At 45.6% G+C, this 14,371-nt stretch overlaps 1 protein-coding gene across 1 annotated transcript in view; it reads left to right on the top strand.

Moving 5' to 3' along the window:
* Positions 1-14,371, top strand: part of CALN1 (calneuron 1) — an 834,322-nt gene that overhangs the window by 140,498 nt on the left and 679,453 nt on the right. The gene's annotated exons all lie outside the window — the stretch shown is intronic.

The following is a 14,371-nucleotide window of genomic DNA, read 5'->3' on the forward strand; positions in this document are numbered from 1 at the left end:
GCTCAGAGAAAACATCTGCTTCAGAGTACACTAGGTCGGACTCACTGGACGAAGCAGGCGAGGTATCGGGTACCGAGTATAGGAAAGTCTCTGTCCATTCACCACCAGGTGGCACCCCGAAGGGTTCTGGAGACAACTGGCGGTCCTCCGCCTGGTCAGAGGGGTGTAGAGACTCACGGGTAACCTCTGCTTCAGAGTACACCAGGTCGGACTCACTGGACGAAGCAAGCGAGGTATCAGATCCAGGATATAGGAAAGTCTCTGTCCATTCACCACCAGGTGGCACCCCGAAGGGTTCTGGAGACGACTGGAGGTCATCCGCCTGGTCAGAGGAGTGTAGAGACTCGGGAGTAACCACTGCTTCGGAGTACACTAGGTTGGACTCAGTGGACGAAGCGAGCGAGGTATCAGGTACAGAGTATAGGAGAGTCTCTGTCCTTTCGCTACCAGGTAGCACCCCGAAGGGTTCAGGAGACAACTGGAGGTCCTCCGCCTGGTCGGAGGGGTGTAGAGACTCGGGGGGTAACTACCACTTTGGGGCACCCATTGTCAGGCTCACAGGACAAAGCGGACAAAGTATCGAGTACCGGGTGTAGAGAAGTCTCTCTCCATTTGTCATCGAGTGGTATCCCGGAGGATTCAGGAGGCAACAGGGGGTCCTCCGCCAGGTAGTAGAGGTGCACAGACTCTGAGGTAACCACAGCTTTGGAGCATCCTTGAACATGCACACCGGTTAAAGTGGGTGAAGCATCTGATGCCGGGTGCAGGAAGTTCTCCTGTGTGGAGTCTGGATGGGCAGAAGTCTCTTCGGGCAGGAGAACTGGTGCACTACCCACGCACATTACCCGTTGGGTCTTCTCCGGGATACAGGGAGATGAAGCTTCAGTAGGGACTTCAAGGTTGGGGTCAGGAGGTCTCAGGGAGGACAGACCCTGGCGTGACGGCTTGCCTCTACGTCTAGCACGTCTGGACTGCCTCTTGAGGTTGGGAGAAGTATTCCGGAAAGCGTAGTCACCCTGTGAGGATTCTGGGTGGGCAGTAGTCTCATTGGGCTGGAGGACTATTGCGCTACCCACACACATTACCCATTGGGGCTGCTCCGGGATATTGGGAAGTGAAGCTTCAGCAGGAGCCTCCGGGTTAGGATCATCGAAGACCATTAGAAAGGCCACCAGGAAGGCCATTAGGTCCAGGAGGATCGGGTCCTGTGTTTCATATAGGGGGTTGATCCATTCCAAGGCATCACCCGCCAGGTAAGACATAATGAATGCCACCTTAACCCGATCGGTGGGAAAACATAGAGGGTAGAACTTGAAGTGTAGCATGCATTGCTCCACAAATGCACGACTTTGTCTTGGATCCCCATAATAACGTAGCGGATCCGCAGGAACTAGAGCAGATAGATCCATCTGGACGGGTGCGTAATTCGCCTGGAACTCAGCTAAAGGGAAAAAAAAATTTATTTATTTATTTTAATGCATGTATTCGCTGGAAAACTTCTCAGAGAGCGAAGGCCGTGGGGCTCAACGGGAACCATGGCCTGAGCATGCTGTAATGCACACGCCCGGGCTGAGCGGCGTGTGCGTGTGATTGTAGTGATTCCACTGGACCGTGCCGGAGAGTGAATGCCTGGAGGGGCGTAACAAGGTATTCACCCGATCTGACCAGGGTCGCACGACGGCATACGATGCCAGTGCACCAAGGAGGAACCGAGCAGAGGGACCAGGTGCTACTCCAGGACAGACCCCGGACACGGCTGTTGACCCACACAGGGGAATGCAGGAACAGGCTGGTTAGGCTGGCGCACAGACTGGTGGGTATAGGCAGGCACGACTGGTATGCAGGCAGGCGGGTACAGGCAAGCACAGCTAGAGTGCAGACAGGGAGGCACTAGCAGGTAGGGACACTGGCGGGATAGGACCCAGTACACACTGGGACTCAGGAACAGAACCACAGATGTGGCGGACAAACACAGCAGAGTGAGGCCGCCCAGAGAGGTGGGCGAGAACAGGGCAGGACAAGACCGCCTGGAGCGGTGAGCAAGAGTAGAGCAGGACAAGGCCGCCAGGAGCGGTGAGCAAGAGTGGAGCAAGACTGCCGGAGCAGTGAGCAAAAGGATAAGAGCGGAGCAAGGCTGCCGGAGCAGCGAGTAAAGGAGTCAGAGCAGGCTAGAACCGCCGGAGCGGTGAGCAAAGGAGTCAGAGCAGGCTAGAACCGCCGTAGTGGTGAGCAAAGGAGTCAGAGCAGGCTAGAACCGCCGGAGCGGTGAGCAAAGGAGTCAGAGCAGGCTAGAACCGCCGGAGCGGTGAGCAAAGGAGTCAGAGCAGGCTAGAACCGCCGGAGCGGTGAGCAAAGGAGTCAGAGCAGGCTAGAACCGCCGGAGCGGTGAGCAAAGGAGTCGGAGCAGGCTAGAACCGCCGAAGCGGTGAGCAAAGGAGTCAGAGCAGGCTAGAACCGCCGGAGCGGTGAGCAAAGGAGTCAGAGCAGGCTAGAACCGTCGGAGCGGTGAGCAAAGGAGTCAGAGCAGGCAAGGCTGAGCAGGGGGGACAGGGCTCTGTTCACACGGAACAGACAGGAAGGGAAAGGCAGAGCCAGATACCCACAGGGTACTTGCAGTGAAGTAGCGAGTGGACCACAAACTCACAAACGGGAGTACAGAGACAACAAGCAGGAGTTAGGTACGAGTTCAGACTCTGCAGAAAAAGGAAGGGAACGGACATAGAGGCAAAACAGGTAAAGGATAGGAGAGAGTTCAGACTGGAACTGAGTGTACGGAGGAGACCGACACTGCAGCAGAATACAGGAGCGGGTCTGGGAATACGGCCCCCAGAGAGGCAGGACGAACAGGCAAGGAGCGTGTTCAGACAGGACAGACAAGATACAGGAGCGGGTCTAGGTAATCGACTCCTAGAAGGCGGGAGGAACAGGCTAGGAGCGTGTTCAGACAGGACAGACAAGATACAGGAACGGATCTAGGTAATCGGCCCCTAGAAGGCGGGAGGAACAGGCTAGGAGCGTGTTCAGACAGACCTGGAAATACAGCCTCCAGGATAGGCAGACAAGAGAACACAGACAGGACTCAGTTCAGACACGGGAACTGATACCGCAAGGCAGGAGACATAGACAGGACTCAGTTCAGACACGGGAACTGATACCGCAAGGCAGGAGACATAGACAGGACTCAGTTCAGACATGGGAACTGATACCGCAAGACAGGAGACAAAGACAGGACTCAGTTCAGACACGGGAACAGATACCGCAAGGCAGGAGACAAAGACAGGACTCAGTTCAGACACGGGAACTGATACCGCAAGGCAGGAGACATAGACAGGACTCAGTTCAGACACGGGAACTGATACAGCAAGACAGGAGACAAAGACAGGACTCAGTTCAGACACGGGAACTGATACCGCAAGGCAGGAGACATAGACAGGACTCAGTTCAGACACGGGAACTGATACCGCAAGGCAGGAGACAAAGAACGGGACCTGGCATCTTCAGAGTGCAAGCACACACTGAATGAAACACTATGCTCAGGCAGGGATTGATTGGAGCAGCTGAGCTATATACCAGGTGACAGACAGCAATAGGCTGAGGACGCACAAGGGGTGTGACCCACAGCAGGTACAAAAAGCAGGAAGTGATCGGGCGCCGCCCTTAAGCAGCAGAAACAGACACAAACAGACAGCATGGAGGGAAGCCAGAGAGACATTCTGGACAGGAGATCAAGTGCGCGCTCTTGCACAGTGGGAGATGGACCACTATGCAAAGACGCCGCCAGGTATGTTACATAGCAACTGTGATCATTCACGATCAGGTGTCCCATCTCTCATTATCAATTGAATCTTTGTATTATTTTCTCTTTTCCACACATTTACCTTCTTCACTTCTATGCTATAACACACACTAGCTGTAGAATCTGTACAGTGTTTTGTTGCATTCTCCAGTTATCTCTATGGCTTAGCTGTAAGCAATGGCATTCTCTAACTATCCAGATTCACCACAAAATGGAGGCTGCATTCCCTGTCTATGCTTTTAGAAAGACTATGATAGTTTCTCCTGATAGACTTTGCTACTGTATGTGATGTGATGGCTACAAGGAATTATGCAGAAGCCCGCCTGGCGGGTTTTGAGCCTTCCTTGGCTGATTCAATCTTCTGTATAAAAAAATGTAGATGGCAATTTTAGGGGATTTGCATGAAGTGGACCACAAATTGTTTGAATTCACTGGGCTCAGCAAATTCCTAAAAATTCTATACTAATCCAAATCACATTTATTCAGTTCACTTATCTCAAATGCATACACATTCACATGCTCACATATACTATATGCCCCAAAGGCTTGAGACATAATTAAAATCACATCAGCATATTAATTATGCATTCGATTTTAATGTTAGTACAATAATCTGAAATGCTTGATATTTTACCACCTGTTCGTCCCCTTGGTTGCCAGAACAAAGAAATATTCTTTACCTATATAAATGTTTTGCTCCATTCAGCCATCAAACTGCATTCAGAGGAGCAGTAATCAAAGATTCTTTCTTTATACCAGTTTCGTTCTTCATATTTCCCCATGGTAGAAAAATTTAGGCAGGTGTTTATTAGCGCAAATTAAGCAATCAGTTACTGTATGTTCTACCATCACGACTAACAGAAATGCATAAACCCTAAAGTCACTGCTGATTGCTTGTCAGACCCAATTAAACACCTGTTCAGGCCTAGTTCAGCAAATCATTAAAATAATTACATTCCAGAAAAAGAATTTAAAGGCCCACATTTTGTATTATTTTCTGATCCCTCATATCTCTGTTAACATTGGGAATTTCAATGAGCATGACATTATTAACATATCTGTCATGTAAAGAATGCCGTTTAATGTGTTGACTTGGATTTTAGTAAAATATTACTTCTATCTATCCAACAAGATTTGTCTGTTTGTTTGCTTATCTCAATTTTTCTTAGTCTAGATATGTGTGTAAAATTGTGTTCCATTTCTTCTTCGTAAATGTAATAAAATATACAAGATAAATAAAAATAACTTAATGATATTAAATTATACATATATTATACTGGGTTCACATGAGAGGTGAGGTGAGTATCTGATTTTTAAATTTTTTTTTATGTATAGAGGCATGGGGCATTATATGGGGGTGTGACGCCTCTAGTCGAAAGCCCCTTTTTACCCTGGGAGATGGGGGACTTCGAGTCGGGTACTGTGATGGAGAGATGGGTTGCAGCCGTGGCCCTGACCCGCTCCGTGGCCAGGGCCGTCACAATTAAAAGGATGGTACGGGCTTATCCGGATTGAGTGGCTGATTTCGACTACGCCACCTGTGGCACCTGGTGAAGGCCACCAGCGCCACTGCAGTCCGCTGAGGCATGGTGGTATGGCGGCCATCGTTGTTGCTACTCCCCACAGGCGGAGCAAGGCCTCAGGGCAGAGAGACAGGATGACGGGGGTAGTAGTCTAGGAGGTCTGGTGCTGCGTAGTGCGGTGTGGCGCAGAATAAAGAGTCCGGAGGCAATAGGGGTGAACTTCCAAGGCTTTACTCACATAAGAGATGGCAGAAGGAAGGCGACTCCCTGCTCCTCATGGAGTTCTGCGGTCACCAGGGTCGGGGATCCGACAACCTCCGAGTAAGTCCAGTGTTCGATCAGGACCCCTCACCAGAGTGTTCCTAAACTACAGACCGAGTCTTTTCCTGTCTGTGTGTGTAGATAGGCCGGGTCTCTCAGAAAAAGGGCACGGGTGGTTGCTCCGCTCCTTCCGTTACCCGGTGGGATCCTCAGGGCCTACCGGGCTTTCCCGACCAGGACGTGGAGTAGCAAGGTTGGGTGTCGGGGGCCGGTACCCCTCTTGCAGCCAGACTCCCTCTGAATATTTCAGGTTGGCGAGGACAGGTGGCGTACACCGCTCCGTCTGCATCCTCCCTGGGATCCATTTGCGGTGGAGCTACACTCTAAAGCTCCGGGCCTTCTTGGTCATGGTCCCTGACCGGGCTGAGACATTCATTATCTGCAGACTGCCCCTCGACCCAAGGCCAAGGTACGAGGGCTGTGTCTCCATCCGATGCGGGGCCACACAGGATCCGCGTCCAGGCTAGGAGGTCACAGTAGCACAGTCAAAGAACCATCATAAGACGAAAAGGAAAAAGGGCCCTAAGACCAAGATGGCTGCGTATTAAATATGAATTATTAAGTGTCACTAAAATGTGAGTCCTCCACCCTCACCCACTAAATGGTTCCCCTCACTCTTGGTTCCCCAGTCTCTCGATTCCAGTAGGGGCAGCACCTAGCGCATTCTAGCCCCCTCTGGTGGAGAAGTGTGGTGTTGGATGTGGAGGTTGGGTCCTGACCATCACACCGTTCTTACCTCAGAGGAGGAACACTACACTCCACTACAGAAGTGCAGCATCCCTGTGGCGGTCGAACCCTCAGGGGCGCCACAAGGGCACAGCCTGCATGGGCATTATATGGGGGCACAGACTGCATGGGGCATTATATGGGAGCACAGCCTGCATGGGGCATTATATGGGGGCCAGTATTCTGTATGGAGCATTATATCGGGGCCAGTATTCTGTATGGAGCATTATATGGGGGCCAGTATTCTGTATGGAGCATTATATGGGGGCCAGTATTCTGTATGGAGCGTTATATGGGGACCAGTATTCTGCATGGAGCATTTTATGGGGGCCAGTATCCTGTATGGAGCATTATATGGGGTCCATTATTCTGTATGGAGCATTATATGGGGTCCATAATACTGTATGGAGGACTTAGTGATGCCCATGACTATATTGTCCGGTCTGCATTGTGCGCAGTGAGGATTCACTGGTTTCTGAGCTATTGTAGAATTTACTATAGATATCACTAATGTAATGTAAGAAGTGAAATCTTTGGCCTTGTACTATATATATATTTCTCTGCGGTATCTGTGCATCATGAATTGTGTTATGTGTTAAAGGGGCCCACTGAGACTCTTTCGCCCAGGGCCCGCAAAAAACCTGGAGCCGGCCCTGTACCAGACGTTAAAGCCTCGGTTAAATCTGCCTGGAAGTGCACTGTGAGTGTGTCAATGCGGTTAAAAGAAGCAACCCTACTGCACTCATTCCCCCCAGTGCACTTCGAGGCTGATTTGCATATGGCCTCTATGCTACAATTCTCATGCCTGACACATTGAAGCAGTACAAAAAATGTGCAATTTATTATAACAGCCATACTACTAAACCCATACTGTATGTAAAAATGTGCTGTGCGATGTTTTATTGGATAGCAATCAGACAAATGTTATTCTATGGGGTAGTGCTGATCAGCGTTTTTTCTCTCATGCCGATTTGGGATGAGAAAGACATTTTAGCATGCTGCGAATTGCTCCGTAAATTGGATGACGCGCACCCCTTAAAGTCTAGGGATGCATGTAAAACATCAGACTGCACTCAGATATCACTCGAGTGCAGTACATCCGCTGACTCAGACAATGGAGAAGATGGAGAAATTAAGTTCTCCATCTTCTCCTCACCTGTGCTACAATTCTCATATCCGAGAGAATCGGATGACACTAAGCTGACACTCGGATCAAACTTGGATCAAAGTAGGTTGAATAAAGACCTAGGTCGATCAAGTTCAACCTCCCTCCCCCAGTTGTACTCCCTACACTAACACTACACTGACTTACTAACTAGGCCTCACAAATGTATAATTCCCTCGCATGCTCATGTGACCCCGGCCTAAATCTTCATTGTTATGTGGAATTCTTTTTTTTATCTTATTTCAAATTGACAACTAAAATTCACAGTTTTGGAAACATCAACATTAGGTCAACGCATGCATTGTTTGGGCAATTTTACAGCACAAACAAAAAACTCACGCTAAGCATTAAAGGGGATATAAAGCTAAAATGATCTATACCAAGGAGATTTGAGCGATCTGTAGTGTATCATGACCCTATGGATTTAAGTTTAGGCATTCCTCTGAAATGCTTTTTTGTATTACATGTCTAAATTCTCACTTTCAGTAATAGTTACTGAGAATGTTCATGTAATCTGTGAGGAAAGTACAGTAGAAGGAGGTCGGGTGACTGTTAGATGCTTAGATCACAGAATAGCATATAAAAGATCTTTGTATTTGATGGTTTGCTTTAATTTATGTTTTAATGATTTGTTCTAGGGAAAAATCTTCAATTATATGCAGTGTATACCAAGGCATAGCTAGAGTGGGTGTATAGGTAGAGAGTAGTGATGAGCGAACGTGCTCGTTTAACCCTTTAAACGAGCACGCTCGGGTACTCGCCGAGTAGTTTCGGCATGCTCAGCATTTCAGTAACAGCCGCCGCGGCTGAGCACGCCGAAACTACTCGGCGAGTACCCGAGCATGCTTCAAAAGAGCACGCTTGCTCATCACTAGTAGAGAGACATCCAGCTCCTGGTGCCTGAGGGAGCCCAAAGGCTCCCCTGCCCTGTAGGAATGCACTTGTATTTCTAATGGCACATGGTAATAAGGGGGCCCAGTTATACGTCTTGCCTTTTGGTATAGTAGGCACCAGTTACACCTCTGGATGTATTGTCATTTCAAATATAAGAAGGTTTTTCTGTAATGCAAGTTTCCTTATGAATAGTGCTTAAATTGCAAGATGAAGGTAAATCATCTGCATAGAAATCAGTGAGTTATTTGAGGGTGTTTATTGTAGTTTGGGAAAAAAAAATCATACATTAGAGTTTAAAGCACCACTCCAGCATTTTTTTTTCAGCGCTGGAGTGGTGCTTTAAATCGTAGCCCCCTGCCTCCCGTCATATACTCACCCTCCGGCGTCTTCACAGTTTTTCCAGTGCCACTTTGGTCCCCCGCACCATCTTGTGACAGTAGCTTGTGATTGGCCGGAAGACAGAAGTTGCGTCACACACTATCTATACAAGTCTACAAGAGCCAAAACGAGGCCAGAACGAGGCTCTCATAGAGTTGTATTGTAAAGTGATCACTGGAGCTGAGAGCAGGTCATATTTTGCCAGAGACCGACCGGAGCGACGCTGGAAACGGATGAAGGCAGCGGAAGGTGAGTATCAGATGGAGGGCAGGGGAATTTAAAGCACCACTCCAGCAGTGCAATAAAAAAATGCTTGAGTGGTGCTTTAACATTAGAGGGAATCTGTCATCAGGTTTTTGCTATGTAATTTGACAGTAGCATGAGGTTGAGTCGGAGACCCTAATTCCAGCAATGTATCACTTAGTTTACTGGGTGCAGCAGTTGTGATAGAGTCACAGTTTTCTCTGCTGCAGTTCTTGGTGACCTCGGTTGTTGAGCTGTGTGTAACCCTCACCCACACCATAGCTTTCTGTGTACAATGTGTTATGTATAATAACCAAAAGCTGCTAATCAGTGCTGGGGGTGGGGTTGGACTAGGATGCACAAGGCCAGTTGCCCTCTAGCGATAATCTCCTGCTGATAAAACACTGATTGTATTGAAACAACAAAATCCAGTAAGCGACACATCACTGGAATCAGGGTCTCTGCTCCCACAGTATATTATGGTGCTCTAAGAATAGATAGCAAAAACCTGCTGACAGATTCCCTTTAACTATATCTACTAGTCTATTTATATTGTGCTTAGTAATTTATATAAAGCCCTATATTTGACAGTTAAATCTTAAAGGCCATGTATTTTTGACTTTGAGATGCTGTGGCGCTTCAGAGAAAAACATACTTGCCGTGGACCGAGCCACATGGGAGACTAGTCAGATATGTGGATCCCCGTTGGCTTCTTCACGCCCGTTGCCCTGGAGTGACAGCTTTCACCCTGCGTTGATGTATCGGATCGAGCAGCATGTATCAGCTGTCGGCTACCCTTCAACTGCTATACTACGTACAGCAACATTCTAATGTACTGAAGATCTTTCTGGTTTTTTTTAGTCCTCAAGCTGATCTTTTGAGTGAATAGCAAGTAAATCTAATTATGTTTTATGTTAAATGCAATAATTGGTCCTGGTTTCCTCTGATTGTGCATATGATCTGCTAATTTATTCATTCTTATCTCATTTGTTCTAATTAAATGTGAGATCTCTGAGTTGATTCTTACAGGTAGCATATATTTGCATAGACATTCATATAGTTAAGAAACATGACTAAGGCTGTAACAGTTTATTTTTTTAATTTTTCCTTTGTTATTTGTATCTGCTCTGACTTCATTGATAAAGCTTAAAGAGAAGCTTCACTATAGAGTATTTTATACTTTATCAGCTACTCCCTAATAAATACCTATTACACCAAGCACTCCATTTATGAGCAGGAATGATTCAGCTAATAAAGTAGACAATGTAATTTGCCTCCTATTCCCTGCAGGCTCTATAGGCAGAATAATATGAATTCAAAGTCTCTGAATAGAGCAAGCAAAAAGAATACAACAATGTGGCAGATTTTGGAAACCTCATTGTCTAGAATATTGGATGTTGTAATGTTGTAAGAGACACGTGTTTACAAGCATGGCTGAAAGTGTTGGCACCTTAGTAATTGTTCCAGAAAATGTTTATTTCCTTTGTGTGTATTGGAACAACACAAAAAAAAACAGAAAAAAAGGCAAATTGGATATAATTTCACACAAGAATCCCAAAAATGGGCCAGACAAAATTGTTGGCACCCTCAACTTAATGTTTGGTTGCACACCTTTTGTAATAAATAACTGCAATCAATCACTTTCTATAACAATCAACAAGCTTCTAAGACCTCTCAACTGGAATTTTGGACCACTCTTCTTTTGCAAATTACTCCAGGTCTCTCATATTTGAAGGTGTCTTCTCCCAACAGCAATTTTAAGATCTCTCCAAAGATGGTCAATGGGATTTAGATCCGGACTCATTGCTGGCCACTTCAGAACTCTGCAGTACTTTCTTCCATCCAATTCCGGGTGCTTTTTGAAGTTTGTTCGGGGTCATTGTTTTGCTGGAAGACCCATGACCTAGGACGCAAACCCAGCTTTGTGACACTGGGCACTACATTGCGACCCAATATCCTTTGGTAATCTTCAGATGTCATGATGCCTTGCACACAGTCCAGGCACCCAGTGCCAAAGGCAGCAAAACAACCACAAAACAGCTTTGAAGCTCCACCATATTTGACTGTAGGTACTGTGTTCTTTTGTTTGTAGGCCTCATTCCGTTTTCAGTAAACAATAGAATGATGTGCTTTACCAAAAAGTTCTATCTTGGTCTCATCTGTCCACAAGACGCTTTCCCAGAAGGATTTTTGATTAATCACGTTCATTTTAGCAAACTGCAGTCTAGCTTTTTTTATGTCTGTGTCAGCAGTAGAGTCCTGCTGGGTCTCTTACCATAGCGTTTTATTTAATTCAAATGTAGATGGATAACACAGATGTACGCTGAACCTGCAGAACAGCTTGAATTTCTTTGAAACTTGATTGGGACTGCTTATCCACCATTCAGACTATCCTGCGCTGCAACCTGTGGCACTCATTTAATAATAATAATAATTTTTATTTATATAGCGCCAACATATTCCGCAGCACTTTACAATTAAGCGGGGACATGTACAAACAATAAATTCAATACAAGGTGAGACAGTTTAACAGTTACATCAGGAGTGAGGTCCCTGCTCGCAAGCTTACAATCTACATGGAAATGGGGGGACACAATAGGTGGAAAGTGCTTGCTATTTCAGGTCTGGCAATTATAATAAGTCAGGATTATCATATAAAGCTGTATGATCCGGTCATCAGCCTGTATGTTAAAGTGCAATACTCAATTACCGAGTGCAGTTATCGAGTGCATGGAGGGTGTAGAAACAGATGAACAGTAGGGTGCAGATTCTGAATAGTATTTAGGAGGGAACAGGGGAAAGTTAGTTTACTGAGTAGTTGAGGTGGTAGGCTTGTTTAATGTCATGTATGAATCCATGCTATGTATTAATTTATATTGTTGCACTTTGCACTTTGTTGGATAAAATAAATTTTGTATAACAATTGTGCATATCTATTCAGGTGCCTCTTACATATGGAATTGTGGGGACTCCATGAATCATATATTATTACATTGTTTGTATACTATTGATCGGGCCCATATTATTGACTATTGTCTTGAGGTCTGCCATGTGGGGAGCAGTTTGTACTCTTTTTAAATGTTTTTAAATTATTTTGTGGTCCAATAAACTTTTTTCTTACATTTCTCTATATTGGAGGTGTGCTTGCTCATTATGTAGTGCTTTCTTTCTTCCAAAATCTACATGTGCTTTCCTCTACATAACATAGCACCCCCTTCTCCCATTTAGCATCAGTATTGGTGGTGCAACCCCCTCTTCCTTGAATTTACAGTGGCATGATCCAACTGAGCATACATCAGAATTGACATCTGATGCATGTTCTTTAGAGGAGGGACTAGCTGAGCCCCTGAAATGACATGTCACTGATGATGCTTAATCTCAGGGTGAGGGCAGAGGCTGCTGCAGAGCCCCCTGATGATGTTTCATTTGAGTATGCCAGCATGTATTGAAGGTTCTCAAATGAAGCATCATCAAACAGGAACAGTAGGGAATAGGAAAAGGACATGATATAAAACGGTGGGCAGCGCATGGATCGCAGTCTGGCTGCACAAATGCAGTCAGGTATAGTATTCTCTGAAATGCTCCAATGTTTAGTTTATTTTAGTATATGTAAAATATATTTTGAAGGTCCAGTCTGGCACTACTCTCAGAAGTCTCCTCCCAGTGCCACTGCAGGTTTTTTTTTTTTTACAGATCTCTACCTCGCGTGTACAAAGGAAGAGACCTGTCAATTACCTGTGGCGCTGGGAAGAGTTGGCCAGGGCTAAGCTGAACTAGTCTTGAACTTCTCAAATACTAGAGCATTTCAGAGAATAATATGCCATGCTGCAATTGTGCGTATTCTGATTCTGATTGTACAGAGATGACACTAATTTGGTTAACAGAATCCCACCTATCTTTAAAAAGAGTTTTGAGCAAATATGTTGTGTATTAGAAGGAGTATTTTATCTCCTATTAAATGTTAAACTGTAGTACATAGTTCAGTGGTGTGCAACCTGATGTTTTTATATGGGTGTAAATGAGGAGAAGATGGCACAACACCCCCTCTGAAGACCACTGTTTTATTTTGTGTAAATTGTATTTTATTGCATATTTTATACTCATTAAGGCTGCAGTTCCTGTTAGTCATGGTTCACTGTAGGCTTAGTTGGGGTGGAGTAATGGACATTAGTGTTTTAGTTCTTTTATATAAAGAAAGGACACTTTCAGAGAGTTCTGTCATTGGGTGTGTGTGTGAAGTCACAGACCGGCAATGGAGCACGTTATTTAGCAAGCAATTTAAAGTGGTGGCAGTCTTCCTTATAGCGGACAATTTGGGGCACCTATGCAGAAAGATTTTAAGCAAGTCTCCATGTTAGCCAGACCTGGAGGAAGGCAGTAAAAGAATATGAGATCAACAAGACTTGGACAAAGCAATGAGGTGGTAGCTACTGAATGCTCCTTTACACTGTTCACAAGAGAGCAGTTAGGGTGCTGTGGGTACAGCATAATTCATTGACCCGTGTTTCACTGTGTCAGGAAGATGAGACCTGCATAACCTGTTATGCACATGTAATGTTCTTCACAAGTAATTTGCTGCCATCCAAAACCACTGCGAATGTGTCTCTGTAATGTGCAGAAGAGAAAATCAAGAATTGTTCCTGCAACCCATTGTATATATCTTTCAACCTCAGAAAACAAGACATTATTTTTGTAAACTTGCCTGTTTTCTTCATTATGAAGTTAAAGGGATCCAATGCTGCACAAATTGTGCCAGAAGTAATTGTGCCAGGCAAATTGTGCCTGAAAGTGTCTGTAACAATAACGCAACCACATGCACACACCCAGGGACCTCTATGTCTGGTGTTTAGGGATCTGAAAATAGATGTCGGCCGAATTCCCCCCTTATATGGGTACAGAACCCCTTAGTTACCTTCAAAATTTTTCTGATTTTCTGTTGGAGGTGCCTGTTGTAAATAAAATGGAGTTATAATGCAGTTCCATAAGATTTAATTTGACTCAGTGTGCAGGTGCAGTAAATTGCTCTTTGCATTGACATGACAGTCTTGATTTATGCTTAAACTACAAGCAGCATGAATCAAACACTGCTGTGCTATTGAAGTTGTACATGGTTTACTTTAAAACACTGGTGTTTCAGATAAAACATACATTGGCATGGCATCCAACCGAGACTATGCATCTGGGTTGACTAGTTTGACGCAGGTCCCCTGGTAGCTTCTCCCTATTCTGCTCTCCAGACTTATAGGACAATGCATATACACACACATAAAGCAGAGACCCATCATCTTAGGAGACCTCTGAGCAGGTCTAGGGAGACTTACATGC

The sequence above is a fragment of the Phyllobates terribilis genome, unplaced genomic scaffold, assembly GCF_046119375.1.
Source record: "Phyllobates terribilis strain yellow unplaced genomic scaffold, ASM4611937v1 Scaffold_2__4_contigs__length_985480577, whole genome shotgun sequence".
NCBI lineage: Eukaryota > Metazoa > Chordata > Amphibia > Anura > Dendrobatidae > Phyllobates > Phyllobates terribilis.